Source organism: Mirounga angustirostris, unplaced genomic scaffold, assembly GCF_029215605.1.
Source record: "Mirounga angustirostris isolate CCGP_5_RB_7025 unplaced genomic scaffold, mMirAng1.0.hap1 SCAF_1, whole genome shotgun sequence".
NCBI lineage: Eukaryota > Metazoa > Chordata > Mammalia > Carnivora > Phocidae > Mirounga > Mirounga angustirostris.
The window spans coordinates 151,723,170-151,737,574 of NW_026991709.1; the positions used below are offsets into that span (position 1 = coordinate 151,723,170).

The 14,405-nt window shown below is 36.9% G+C and overlaps 1 non-coding gene across 1 annotated transcript; it reads right to left on the bottom strand.

Annotated features, from left to right (window-relative positions):
- Positions 1-13,992: 13,992 nt before the first annotated feature.
- LOC123835070 (U6atac minor spliceosomal RNA) lies at positions 13,993-14,118 on the bottom strand. Its single transcript, XR_006788628.1, has one exon. It is a non-coding gene; the product is annotated as a U6atac minor spliceosomal RNA (small nuclear RNA).
- Positions 14,119-14,405: the final 287 nt, after the last annotated feature.

The following is a 14,405-nucleotide window of genomic DNA, read 5'->3' on the forward strand; positions in this document are numbered from 1 at the left end:
AAATTTTTTTAAATGTAGATCTTTATATATTGGCATATAAATATTAAAATTTGGTGATGATGATATAAAGTAGCATCCACTTGGAAAACAGAAATAAATAGAGTTCTGAAATTGGAATTTCTAAACTGACAACTCATTGCCAAAGCCATCGCTGCCATAAAAGAACAGTATTCAATGATCATCTTAGGAGGGCAACTCCTGGGTTAATAGTAAGTACACCATGGACAACTGGATTCTAGTTTAACACACAGAATTCTCAGGAAAAAAAGAAAAACCCACAGTTGACCCTGCTAGGCACAGAGAACAAGCTGACCATGGGCAGAATGAGTACATCACAGAGAGCCACCTTGTCTCTTCAAGAGAAAACATGAGCTGACCACATAGCAGAAGGCCATGAGGCAGACTTTATGATATGACCCATGAAAGAGTGTGTGACAATATACTTCTTATAGCCTATAAGTGACATAGTGCATAATCTGTAAGGGATACAGATAGGCTACAGGATTCTGTGTGATTACATGTATCCAGAACTAACCATTACTAACTAATAGTATTTTCTGATTTTTCTCATAAAATTAATGAAAAAAAAAATCAAACAATATTTTAAAAATCCTAGTATATCTAGCTGATATTTTCCCTTCCCTGCCTCCATCTCCCACAATCTCAACGCACCCAGTTTATGGTGAAGAGATGCCTAAAATAACTGGAACTTTTGGTGCCACAGCTGTCCCTTATACGAGTAATAAATAGGTACAGACACTGTCAGATTTTTTTTATTACTCTAATGCATTTTCTAGACTTGTGTATAGTTTCTTACCCCATATATTTTCCAGTTGAATGACTTCTTCAAAGTACTTTTGTATTGTGGAAATGGACATGTGTGCTGTTTATCTGGGCTGCAAATAAGTATTTTCTTTAAGGTAGGAAAAAGAGTGGAAACCCATTTACTTGTTCAAAAGCAATTCAATTTCCTTGTTGACTGTCAAACAAGCCAGGGATGAAATTGATCAATTTCAGAAAAGTAATGAAAAGAATTGTCTAGGGATTCTAAAGGGTCTATTTTGGGAGAAAATCAGTATGTAGGTATACTCCAAGCTAATGAAATTATAGGCAAACCGAGTAACTACAATCTTTTTATATCAACATCATTAACAGAAAAATATTTATTTGGTTTCTTACTATGTATGGCATAGATTTGAGCCAACATTCTTTGTGGTTCCTCATGTGCTAAGTTCCTCATGTCATATTTTGGTCTTGTAGTTATTTCAGCTGATCATGGCAGCACTGATGAGATTTCTGTTGGGTAAAAGGAAACTGAATCTATGTGTGTGTGTATGTTTGCATTGTGAGGTAGGATGAACTGCTATAGAGAGTAGAGAAGAAGTTGCTAACAATTGGGGAGAGAAAACAGATGAAGGGTTTTGTTAGGTAGAAATTATGATGTCATATTCAGGTATATGGCAAAACCAAAAGAACTGGTTGGATCACAGTAGGAGACACATTTTCCCAAGTGGTAGTTTGACATCATGGAAGAACTCAAAAATGTAGTTGGAGGAGTGAATTTTATCTTGGAAATATTTAAAATGTTGATCATTTTAAAATTTGAGATTAAGATTGATAGTAGCACATGAGGAAGATTTCTCTAGTACCAAGAACAAAATTGATTGGAGCAATAATCAGTGAAAGACAGAAAACAAATAAACAAAAAAACCCAGAGACATCAGGTTTGTGTGAGAAAGCAAGAGACTATACTTAAGTGCTGGAAGGATACAAATAAAGAAAGGAAGTTTTAAAGGGGTTGTGACTGTGATTCATCACAACAAGAGTAAAGATAATGTGACTTGTGGAATCAGACTTCCTTTGATACCTGGACACTGGGCTTCTAGGACTCAGAGAATCTGGTTTCTCTCTCCATCAGTGACATCCACTAGCTGGTGTGTTAGAAAACCAGATATTTATACTTTAAAAACTTTAGGTCCTTTATTTGATAAGAAGGAAAGTGGACTAGACCAAAGTGTGCTATTTCTGTTTCAAGTGACCTCACTCTCTTATCCTATGACTGAACCTGACGTTGTTAATAATCATGGAGCTTTCCCATTGGGTACAAATAAAGCCTCACTATTCTTATCAGTCAGGTTCTCCAGGCAGCCAGTACCAACTGAAGAAATTGTGCTTTCACAACAAAATCAGTTTCTAATGTAGAATGTAGGTGTTATCTAATATCTCTTCTTGTTCTAGTGTTTTCATCATGATTCAGCTGTTTGCAGTTTATGTAAACAGAGGAGCAGAAGATGCTTTGATGGACACAGGAGAGCTGAAAAAAAGAAGTGGGGCAAAGAAGCTGGAGAAGGCGAGTGAGGAGCAGGCTTGTTCTCACTGGGTATTAGTTAGATTTGAATGCCCATGGTTACCACAACTATAATCTTTTAATCAGAAATAAGGATGCTCAATGGAACAAGTACTGGGTAAAGGTTGCTGCACTAAGAAACTAATAGGAAATTAATGTCACAATAAGCAGGTATCAAACTGAAAGTCCTTTTCTCTTGCTGGAGAAAGGAGGTGCATATTATCTTTCCCACTTAGAAGAGCATTGAGAAATCAGGCAGCATGTTGGGCAGAGTAAGGGTAATAATAAGACCAACTGGCCAAAAGCAAAGGCAGGTAGGTCTAGAATCTTGGACTCTCTCAACAATTCACAGAGATAAGGGATGTCCCTGCACCATTTAATGTCTAATTTTATGATACTTCTAGTCTAAGTTAGTTTCTTACGCACATTTGAATATGGGGCATAAAAACAAAGTTGGTGCCCCTCTCAAGTGTATTCATTCCCTACTTGCTGCAAGGACTTTGGCTAATAGGCATGCGTGTGCATGCACGTGCGCACACACACACACATACACACACACACAGACTTCTAATTGTCTGTTTTTCCCAGTGAAGAAAACCCAAGTCAGTAAAACTCCAATTTTGTAGCTTGCAGACTAATGTCTATGATATAGTATACAATTATTTCAATAAACTATTTCCATAGAGGGCTTTACAGCCTGTCCTGAGTGTAAATGAAGGTGATGTACAAGTGGAATTAACTAGAAGTTTCTTTTTTTTTTTTTTTATTAAAGATTTTATTTATTTATTTGACAGAGAGACAGAGAGAACAGGTAGGTAGAGAGGCAGGCAGAGGGAGAGGGAGAGGCAGGCTCCCCGCCGAGCAGGGAGCCAGATGCGGGGCTCGATCCCGGGGACCCTGGGATCATGACCTGAGCCGAAGGCAGCCGCTTAACCGACTGAGCCACCCAGGTGCCCCTAACTAGAAGTTTCTGATCTTAGGGAGACTTTGGATCTGTGTAAGCAAATCCCATCTCATTTTGTCTTCATTAATAAATTCCTTCCCTATTTTCATTTTTTTTATTAAGGAAGAACTTTAATAAAGTAGTTTCATTAAATTCTACATTAAATGTTAATTGTATAGACTAATAATCCAGATGTTACAGGTTTATTTAAAATATATCACATCTCTTAATTATAAGTAACCATACAACAATATGACTATAAAGCTTATTTTCTAGTTATGATGCCAAATGATCTTAACTTTTAAATTGTGATATCTCAGTTCATTCCTCTACATGCGTGGAAGATATTTGCCTCTTCTCATATGACTGTATTCTCTAACAGGTCTTCATTATTTTGTCAAGCTTTCATATATTCTCTATCTTCTTTGGTTTCACATAGAGCTGGTGGTTTCCTCAGTTTTGTTTAGAGGCAAATATATACTTCCCAGGCATTAGCTTTTTCTCTCACTCTTATCGTCTCTCTCTTCTACTTTGGTACATCCCTGCATTCCTAACTAAGAACCTCTCATTAGAATCTTCCCTAGTTTCACCAAAATCATTCTTCTGCCTTGGGATTTCATGCAATTTCTTAATTCATTTTGACTCATTTCCTGTTGTTACACTGCTCCCCTGTTTCTTCATATTTTTTATAGATAGATTATCATCAGAATCAGGGTCCAAACCTACCAGTCCTTCTAATAGTAAATGCATTCCTTACACTGACACTCATTGCTTATATATATTTTTTTCTGCATTCTCTTGATTAGGGATACCATAGATCTGGCTTTCTTTCTTACTAGTCCATCAATCCTATATTTTTTTTTAAATGAACTTCTTTTGCTGATAAAATCCATGCATTTATGTGATATCTTCTTACATTTGGTCTTAATCACCCGTCTCTGAGACATTCTCTTCAATTTTGTTCTCAGAGATCGTCACAATGAAAACATGGGAGGAAATCAGAGAGACAACGGAAGCATTGCTGTGAACAGAAGACCTAGGACCAACACAGAAACAGACTAAAAACATGGCAAGTGTGGTGGCAGAGGTGTTCATAAAGCATTGCAAGGTAATTAAAGGGAACTTCTTGGTGGCCTATGAGATCAGAAAAAAAAAAAAAAATGAGGACAATCAATGAATAGGGACACTGACAATTCCACACCCAGCGGTGAGGAGTGTAAATCAACTCAAGTGTTCCAAAAGGCAATTTGACAATTTGTATCCATTCTCAAAGTGGTTCTTACCCTCTGAAAATTTTCTAGGAAAAATTTGCCCCAAACTGTAATATGACAGTTGCTCAAAGTTGGATTCAGATAATTGTATCTGTGTAAACCACTTACTTTCTACTCCTAAAGCCACCATCCTAGGCTCTATGCTTATATATTTTTTCAAGCCTGTACTGTTACTTCTTGGTTTCCCCTTTACCCTTCCCACAATGGTCGAACTGATATTCCTGAGATATTAGCTTTTAAATCTTATTTCCCTGTTTGGAGAACCTGTCATTGTTGCCTATAACCTAAAGCATCAACTTCTGAATGTATCTGGCTATTTGCCACACTCTCCCTGACTTTCCACATCGAGGCAAAAGTCTTGTTGCTTTTCAGAATGAACTCTAACTTCTGTTCACCTGTTCTGTTGCCTGGGCCAGTGATCTTCTGTTTGCCCTTCCGTAAGAAGTTTCCACCATTGCTATCCCACTCTTTGCCATGGGAGGCTGACTAGCAGGGATTAGGTAACAGAGATACCATGCCCACTGGCTTTTGGTAGAGTTTGCCCATTGGGGAGACCTGATAAGAGATCAGAGACGTGGAGGGTAGTGGAGTTAAGGGTATATATTCCCTCTTGATGAGGTTGCTTTAGGCTGATTTTTTTTCCCTTGAGAGAGGCCTCTGCTTTTCCAGCTCAATATAAAAGTATTCTTTCTGGGTTCTGATAACCTCTCCCACTCCTCATGCCTTCATATGGAGGGTAGTAACAGGGTTGCTGCTACAGGCCTTGCATACCTGCGCTGTTGCTGGTGATTTGTCTTAGCTCACACACATCTTCACAGTTAAACCCTTTGTAAATGAGCCATCCTCAAATTATCCTTATTTGAGTATGTCCTCTGCTGTCTTTGGGATCCTGAATGATACACAACACTTTATTTTTTTGACAGACAGAGACACAGCGAGAGCAGGAACACAAGCAGGGGGAGTGGGAGAGGGAGAAGCAGGCTTCCCGCAGAGCAGGGAGCCCGATGTGGGACTCGATTCCAGGACCCTGGGATCATGACCTGAGCCGAAGGCAGACGCTTAACGACTGAGCCACCCAGGTGCCCTGGGAAGTTTTGTTTTACTTTTGTTTTTGTTTTTTAAGATCTTTGATAGATTCTGATACCTAACGCTAATGACCTTATAGAATATAAGGCGGCTTTTGGACTGTATCCTAAGAACACTAAGCAATAAGACATCTATAAAAGGTTAAAGGAGGGGCAAGATGCTTATAAGATTTGTTGTGAAAGTACAACTTTGGTTGGTATAAACTTGATTTATAGGGAGACACAGTGAGTTAGAGAGACTAGTTAGTAGCTGTTGCAATTGTCAAGCTAAATATTTTCAGATTGGACGGAATTGGTAAAAATGAAAGAATCTGAGGAAGGTCATATATCATAAACAGGAGGTAATTAGGTATTCTTGGCAGAATAATGGCTCCCCAAAGATGTCTGCATCCTAGTCTCTAGAATTTGCACGTTACCTTACGTAAGCAAGGGGGAATTAAGGTTACTAATCAGCTGCCCTTAAAATATGGACATTATCCTGATTTACCAAGGTGGGCTTAATGGAATCACCAGGGTCCTATAAGTGTAGAAAGACAGAAGAGTGAGAGCTAGAGAAATATTTGAAGACACCACACACCTGGTTTTGAAGATGGAGGAAAGGACCTGTAGCCAAGGAAAGCAGGCAGCCTCAAGCAGCTGGAAAAGGCAAGCAAACAGCTTCTCCCCTGGAGCCTCCAGAAGAAATGCAGCCCTGTCAATCCTTTGATTTTATCTCAGTGAGACCCATTTCAGATTCAGAGCTGGATCTTCAGGATTACAAGATAATAAATTTGTGCTCTTTTAAGCCACAAAGTTTGTGGTAATTTGCTACAGCAGAAATAGAAAATTAACCTGCTAGATTCTCCTTTGTGCACCAAACGGATAGTGACATTGTTTATTGGCATAAGGAACATCAAAAGAGTACCCAGTTCAGGTGCAAGTTGAAAAACTAAGTTTCAATATGCACATAGATGTCTTTGGAGATATCAAGTAGCCACCAAATTATATGAAAATAAGGCTTAGAGGTATATGTTTGGCAGTAATGTTAGCTTTCACTAATTGGATTCACAAGATTTCAGGTGAGCACTATATATATATGTATATGTATATACTATACACAGGAATAGCAGTAGAAGCAATACAAACTTGTTTAGAGAATTAAATATATATATTCCACTAGCTATGGGATTAGAAGCTTCTTTATGTCTCTATTTCCTCATTTGTTAAACAGCATATGGTTATGGATCTATATATCCATATAGATGTAAATATATACAGATATAGATTATATGGATGTTGCATATGTATATCTATATTCCTAGTAACCCTAGTAACCCTTCATCCCTTCACAAGATGGTCAGATGGGCTATGCCAGGGCTTGCAACCACTGCATGAATGAGAACTTTCTGTGTATCAGTGTAACTGAAGTAGGGGTAAAGAGGAGACAGAGATTTCTAGAGACTTTAGAGGGATGGTGGAGTAGAGTCCAGGACTGTGCCTTAAGAAACTACGGAAGCTAATGGCCAGTAGGGATGGGTGTATGTGCAGAGGGGAAGGAGAAGAAATATTCAGAGGAGTGAGGAGGGGCTGTCCCAGGAGCTGGGGAAGCAGAGCTTTATGAATGGCCGGCAGCATCAGAAGCTCCTAGGACATCACTAAGATGATTAAAAACGGGCACCCAATTTTAGTTTGACCTCTAGGTACAAAAGGCTGCCTACTTCTTCACATACTGGCCCATACAGCAAATTACTTTATTTAACCTTCTACTATGAACAATTTCAAAGACACGTAAGTGGGGAAAATAGTGTAATGTATTCATCACATAGATATGACCTTAATATTTGAACATTCTTTTGCTTCATCTCTTCTTTCTGAAGTATTTAATAAAATTATGGTATCATCTTTATCCCTCATTATTTCAGTTTCTATTTATAACATATAAGGACACTTCTTTATGCAACCACTGCATCATTGTTGAACTCAGTAAAATGAACACTTCTGTATTATAATCAAATACTAAGTCTACAGTCAAAAAACATTTTCCCTCTTGTCTCAAAAATGACCTTATTCAATGGCTTATTTTTTTTTTAAGATTTTATTTATTTATTTGAGACAGAGAGAATGAGAGACAGAGAACATGAGAGGGAGGAGGGTCAGAGGGAGAAGCAGACTCCCCGCCAAGCAGGGAGCCCGATGCGGGACTCGATCCCGGGACTCCAGGATCATGACCTGAGCCGAAGGCAGTCGCTTAACCAACTGAGCCACCCAGGTGCCCCCTCAATGGCTTATTAAACAGATTAAAATTTAATCTTTGCAAATTTAAAAATACTTGCATATGAACATTTTGTTTGTTTTATTTGCATTTGGTTCTTAGTAAAGTTTAGTATATTTTCTCATCGTCATTTGTATTTCTATTTCAGTGTACTGGATTTTCTTATTCTTTGACTTTTTTTTCCTTAGGAGGCCTCTGTTTATTAATATTGATAAAAATTCTTTGAAAAATATTTTATTTGTAATTATATAAATATAAAATATGTGTAAATTATACCTTAAGTATTTTACTATCTTTTAATAAAATTTATCTTTAGTAACAACGTTTTTAATATTTGCTTCAAATTTAATTTTTTTTTGGAATTCATGTTACAATTAGTAATGCCTTCCTCTTCAAGTAAGATACAAACCAACCACTTACGCTTTTTTAGAATTTTTAAATATATTATTATATTTAAAATTTTAATTGGACTGCTTTTGTAGTATAAAGAGAGAAGGATTCAGCATTTTTTTCCTCGTTTCCCAAAGAGGGTCACATCATTTGTCTGAACTATTATCCTTATCACATATTTACTCCAATATTTATATTTAAGGCTGTGTGAAATCTTTAAGTCATTTCATTGATTTTTATATCTCTTTGAATGCTAGAAAAAAAAATTAAGCTGTAATGGTCTATTGTCTGGTAGGCATCTTTCTTTCTTGAACATTAATTCTTTAAAGTTTCCTATCAATTTTACTGTATTATTTTCCAAGTCTGGTTCCCTTATTGCCTGCCTTTAGTGTCTTTTCTCTCTCCCACCTCTCTCTCCCAGGCCCACCCTCTGACTTACACACACACACACACACACACACACACACCCCACCTCAGATATACACTATAAACTATTGGTGAGTTGATACATTATGCTATGCTTATATAAACTAATAAACTTCCTATAAACTAAGAAACTAATAAACCTCCTATAAATTCATTTGAAATGGAAATGTAAATATCATGGCAGAAAGTACTGTTATAAGCACTATATATATATATATAGTAGGTGTATATATATATATAGTATGTGTGTATATATATATATATATATATATATAGTATGTATATATATATATAGTATGTATATATATACACATACATACATCCTTCCCTATTGGCCATTAGCTCCTGGTGTCTTTGCAACGTTGAGTTTTCTTATCCAAGACCAGCCAGTTACATGTTCTACTTTATTCAAACTTTCTTTGATGTTGTTAAGTAGAGCTTTAAGTTTTTATTCTTATAGTATTTTACTTAATAACTTCATTCAGAGCCATGACATTTTTTCTGGTCACTAATGTGAAAGGAACTTCTTCTCTCATTATATTCTCTAACTTGTTCTTGTTTGTATAAATGAAATACATTGATTTTGCAACCAGACACTCTATTGGATTCCTATTTTTTTCTTTCTTTTTTTCCTCTCATTACATGTTTTCTGGCATATATTGATAACATAAAATAATAATAATTCAAATAATAATAATTTTGTCTCTTTCAATCCATATTTTCATCTCTTATTTTATACTCTTAACTAATTGCTTTGACTGGTATAGTCATGATATTGATAAATCATAGTGATATTTCTGGACATTTTTAAATGTTTCTAGGCATTGTCTGAATGTGTGCATTTGTGTGTGTGTGTTTGTGAATGACACAGAGAGAGAGCGAAGTCTTGTCAAAATTACCCATCTGTTTCTATTTCTTTAAGAATATACAATCAGGGAGCCTGGGTGGCTCAGTTGGTTAAGCGACTGCCTTCGGCTCAGGTCATGATCCTGGAGTCCCGGGATTGAGTCCCGCATCGGGCTCCCTGCTCGGCAGGGAGTCTGCTTCTCCCTCTGACCCTCCTCCCTCTCATGCTCTCTGTCTCTCATTCTCTCTGTCTCAAATAAATAAATAAAATCTTAAAAAAAAAAGAATATACAATCAGAAATGGCTATTGGACATTTTTTCTAGAGCATTTTAGTAGCATTTGTAGTTAATTTAATTAATTTTTATCTTTTTAAAAAATATACCCATGTGGTATATCTATTCAATGGAATATTCAGCCATAAAAAGGAATGAAATCTTGCCATTTGTGACAAAATGGATGGACCTAGAGGGTATTATTCTAAAATGAAATAAATCAAACAGTGAAAGACAAATGCCATATGATTTCCCTTATATGTGGAATTTAAAGAATGCCATATGATTTCCCTTATATGTGGAATTTAGAGAACAAAACAAATAAATTAACAGGCAAACAAAAAGAAGAAGCAGACCCACAAATACAGAAAACAAACTGGTGGTTGCCAGAGGGGAGAGGGGTTGGGGGATAGGCAAAATGGGTGAAGGGAAGTGGGAGATATAGGCTTCCAGGTAAGGAATGAATAAGTCATGGGGATGAAAGGTAAAGAATAAGGAATATAGTCAATCGAATTGTAATAATGTTGTATGGAGACAGATGGTAGCTACACTTGTGGTAAGCATAATGTATCAATTCACCAAATCACTATGTGGTGCACCTGAAACTAATATAACATGTGTGTCCACTATAGTTCAATATGAAAAATACACATTTATAGAAAGTGATAGCTATAGATTTTAGAAGGGCATTTTTCTGTAGGATCTTCTCACATCAGTTCGATTTTAATAAAAATCTAAGTGTGCAACTCAAAAATAAAATCCTAAAGCCTCTATAAAAAAATTAGGAGGGCTCCTGGGTGGCTCAGTTGGTTAAGCATCTGCCTTTGGCTCAGGTCATGATCCTAGGGTCCTGGGATCAAGTCCTGCATTGAGCTCCCTGCTCAGCAGGGAGTCTGCTTCTTCCTCTGCTCCCTTGAACCTCCCCCCCACCCGCTCGTGCATGCCTTCTCACTCCCTCCTCTCACAAAAATAAATAAAATCTTAAAAAAAATTCTTAAAAAATTAGGACTAATAAATGGATTCAAAAAAGTTGAAAGATAAAAAAAATCAGCACACAAAAATCAATTGTCTTTCCATACACTAACATTTCCATTTACAATACCCTGAAAAAGAATAAAATACTTAGGAATAAATTTGGTCAAGGAGGTGAAGACTTATACATTAAAAACCATAAAACATTTTTGGAAGAAATTGAAGCAGACACAGATAAATGCAAAGACATTTTAAAAAATACACATAAATTTTACAACTATGCCTGTGGTTTTACAGTATATTTTCTCTATTTTTTTAAAGATTTTATTTATTTTTTTGAGAGAGAGAGAATGAGAAAGAGAGAGAGCACATGAGTGGGGGAGGGTCAGAGGGAAAAGCAGACTCTCCACTGAGCAGGGAGCCTGATGTGGGACTGGATCCTGGGACTCCAGGATGATGACCTGAGCCGAAGGCAGTCGCTTTAACCAACTGAGCCACCCAGGTGCCCCTATTTTCTCTATTTCTTAAGAGATGATTATTTACCTTTGCTTTTTTACTAATGTGTGATTAAGTTACCTTTTTAAATCTATCTCAAAAAGCTAGATGTTATTAGACTTTTTTTAAAGATTTTATTTATATATTTGAGAGAGAGAGAGCATGAGAGGGGTGAGTGGCAGAGGAAGAAGTAGACTCTCTGGCTGAGCAGGGAGCCTGATGCTGGGTTTGATCCCGGGTCTCTGGGATCATGACCTGAGCTGAAGGCAGATGCTTAACTGACTGAGCCACCCAGGCACCCCAAGCTAGATGTTATTAGATTTTAAAAATCAGTACCTAAATTTATATATGAAGGCTATTTTTATTACCTATTTACTAAATCATTATCTTGTGTGTTTCTTTTTTCTTTTAGTTTTCTTTTTTTCAACTGCATTGTTCTTTTTCTTAATGATTTTGAAAAAAAGTCATTCATTTTCTTCTCTCTTGTTTAATAATGCAAGTGTTTAACATTCTGCAATGTCTTTTCATACAGTTTAAATGCTTGATTTCATATTCAGAGACTTTATTATTGCTATTTTTATAGTGTACAGTTGGGATTTTGATTTTCTCTGTAATTCAGAAGTTGTTCAAGAGGAAGTTTTAAAATATTTCCAAGTAGATGAGTTTTAAAACTTTTCTAATTATGCTATTATTTACCAAAGTCATTACATGTGGTCTATAATATTTCTACTTAGAAAATAACAAAACACAAGGGTATTTTTACTCAGACCATCTATTCAAATATATTTTGAGTGGCTCTTTCCTGACTAATTTCATATCTTATTTAGTCCCTGTGTGTGCCATCGTTATTGTTTTGTTTTGTTTGTCTTATTTGAAGTCTGCTTTTCTATCTACTCTTTTGTTGCCAAGAGCAGCAAAGCAGGGTTAGAAGGAAAGAGAAGATAGACAATGCTTTAGGTTTTGAATATGGAATGCTTAATCATCATTGGAAGAGAGATTTTCAAAAAGCATTTTCCATGTGTTTAATGATTAGTTTTTAATGATTAGTTTTTAATGATTAGTTTTAATGATTGGCTTAATCATTTTTTAATGATTAGTTCTTTCTCTGTGCTCATTCCTGCATTTCTCCTAGCCAGGGCAAAATAAATGGCAAATTATTATATTTTTTTTGTAGTTTTTAATTTTATTATATTATGTTAGTCACCATACAATACATCATTAGTTTTTGATGTAGTGATCCACGATCCATTGTTTTCGTATAACACCCAGTGCTCCATGCAGTACGTGCCCGCCTTAATACCCATCACCGGGCTAACCAATCCCCCCTCCCCCCTCCCCTCTAGAACCCTGTTTGTTTTTCAGGTCCATAGTCTCTCATCGTTCATCTCTCCCTCCAATTCCCCCCACCCATTTTTCCCTTCCTTCTCCTAATGTCCTCCATGTTATTCCTTATGTTCCACAAATAAGTGAAACCATATGATAATTGACTTTCTCTGCTTGACTTATTTCACTTAGGGTAATCTCCTCCAGTCCCATCCATGTTGATGTAAAAGTTGGGTATTCATCTTTTCTGATGGCTGAGTAATATTCCATTGTATATATGGACCACATCTTCTTTATCCATTCATCTGTTGAAGGGCATCTCGGCTCTTTCCACAGTTTGGCTATTGCAGACATTGCTGCTATGAACATTGGGGTGCATATGGCCCTTCTTTTCACTACATCTGTGTCTTTGGGGTAAATACCCAGTAGTGCAATTGCTGGGTCATAGGGTAGCTCTATTTTTTAATTTTTGAGGCACCTCCACACTGTTTTCCAAAGTGGCTGTACCAACTTGCATTCCCACCAACAGTGTAAAAGAGTTCCCCTTTCTCCACAACCTCTCCAACATTTGTTGTTTCTTTCCCTGTCCATTTTGGCCATTCTAACTGGTGTAAGGTGGTATCTCAGTGTGGTTCTGATTTGGATTTCCCTGATGGCTAATGATGATGAACATTTTTTCATGTGTCTGTTAGCCATTTGTGTGTCTTCTTCAGAGAAGTGTCTGTTCATCTCTTCTGCCCACTTTTTGACTTGATTATTTGTTTTTTGGGTGTTGAGTTTGAGAAGTTCTTTATAGATTTTGGATACCAGCCCTTTATCTGTAGTGTCATTTGCAAATATCTTCTCCCATTCTGTGGGTTGCCTCTTTGTTTTGTTGACTGTTTCCTTTACTGTGCAGAAGCTTTTTATCTTTTTTTTTTTTTAAAGATTTTATTTATTTGCGAGAGAGAGAATGAGAGACAGAGAGCATGAGAGGGAGGAGGGTCAGAGGGAGAAGCAGACTCCCTGCTGAGCAGGGAGCCCGATATGGGACTCGATCCCGGCACTCCAGGATCATGACCTGAGCCAAAGGCAGTCGCTCAACCGACTGAGCCACCCAGGCGCCCAGAAGCTTTTTATCTTGATGAAGTCCCAAAAGTTCATTTTTGCTTTTGTTTCACTAGCTTTTGGAGATGTATCTTGAAAGAAGTTGCTGTGGCCGATGTCAAAGAGGTTACTGCCTATGTTCTCCTCTAGAATTTTGGTGGATTCCCATCTCACATTGAGGTCTTTCATCCACTTTGAGTTTATCTTTGTGAATGGTGTTAGAGAATGGTCGAGTTTCATTCTTCTGCATGTGGCTGTCCAATTTTCCCAGCACCATTTATTGAAAAAAACGTTGGTTAGATGCCACGAAGTAGGTGGCAATGCCTTAACCGTATGTGTGTTGTCAGGCCCAAGGGCCTCTTCCATCCTTGTCAAGGGGAGTGCTAACCTTCTCTCCTTTCATACAACACAATAAATGGCAAATTAAACAATTCTCCCTTTATCCTTTGAGTCATTGATCATCCACAATGGCAGGTATTTTTGTTGTTGTTGTTGTTTTTGTTTTTCTAAAGTGCTTTCAGCTTCTTTACATCTGTGTCACAAATGCAATTTCTTCAGTTCACATCCTTCCTTATGAAGCTATCAGTGAGGTGTCTGCTTTACTTTGTCTTTAAGGATTTGATCTTCTCGTCTTATCGATTCATTAGTAAAAGTTCAATCATATGTGGTTTTGTAATATAGGTACATTATTAAATTG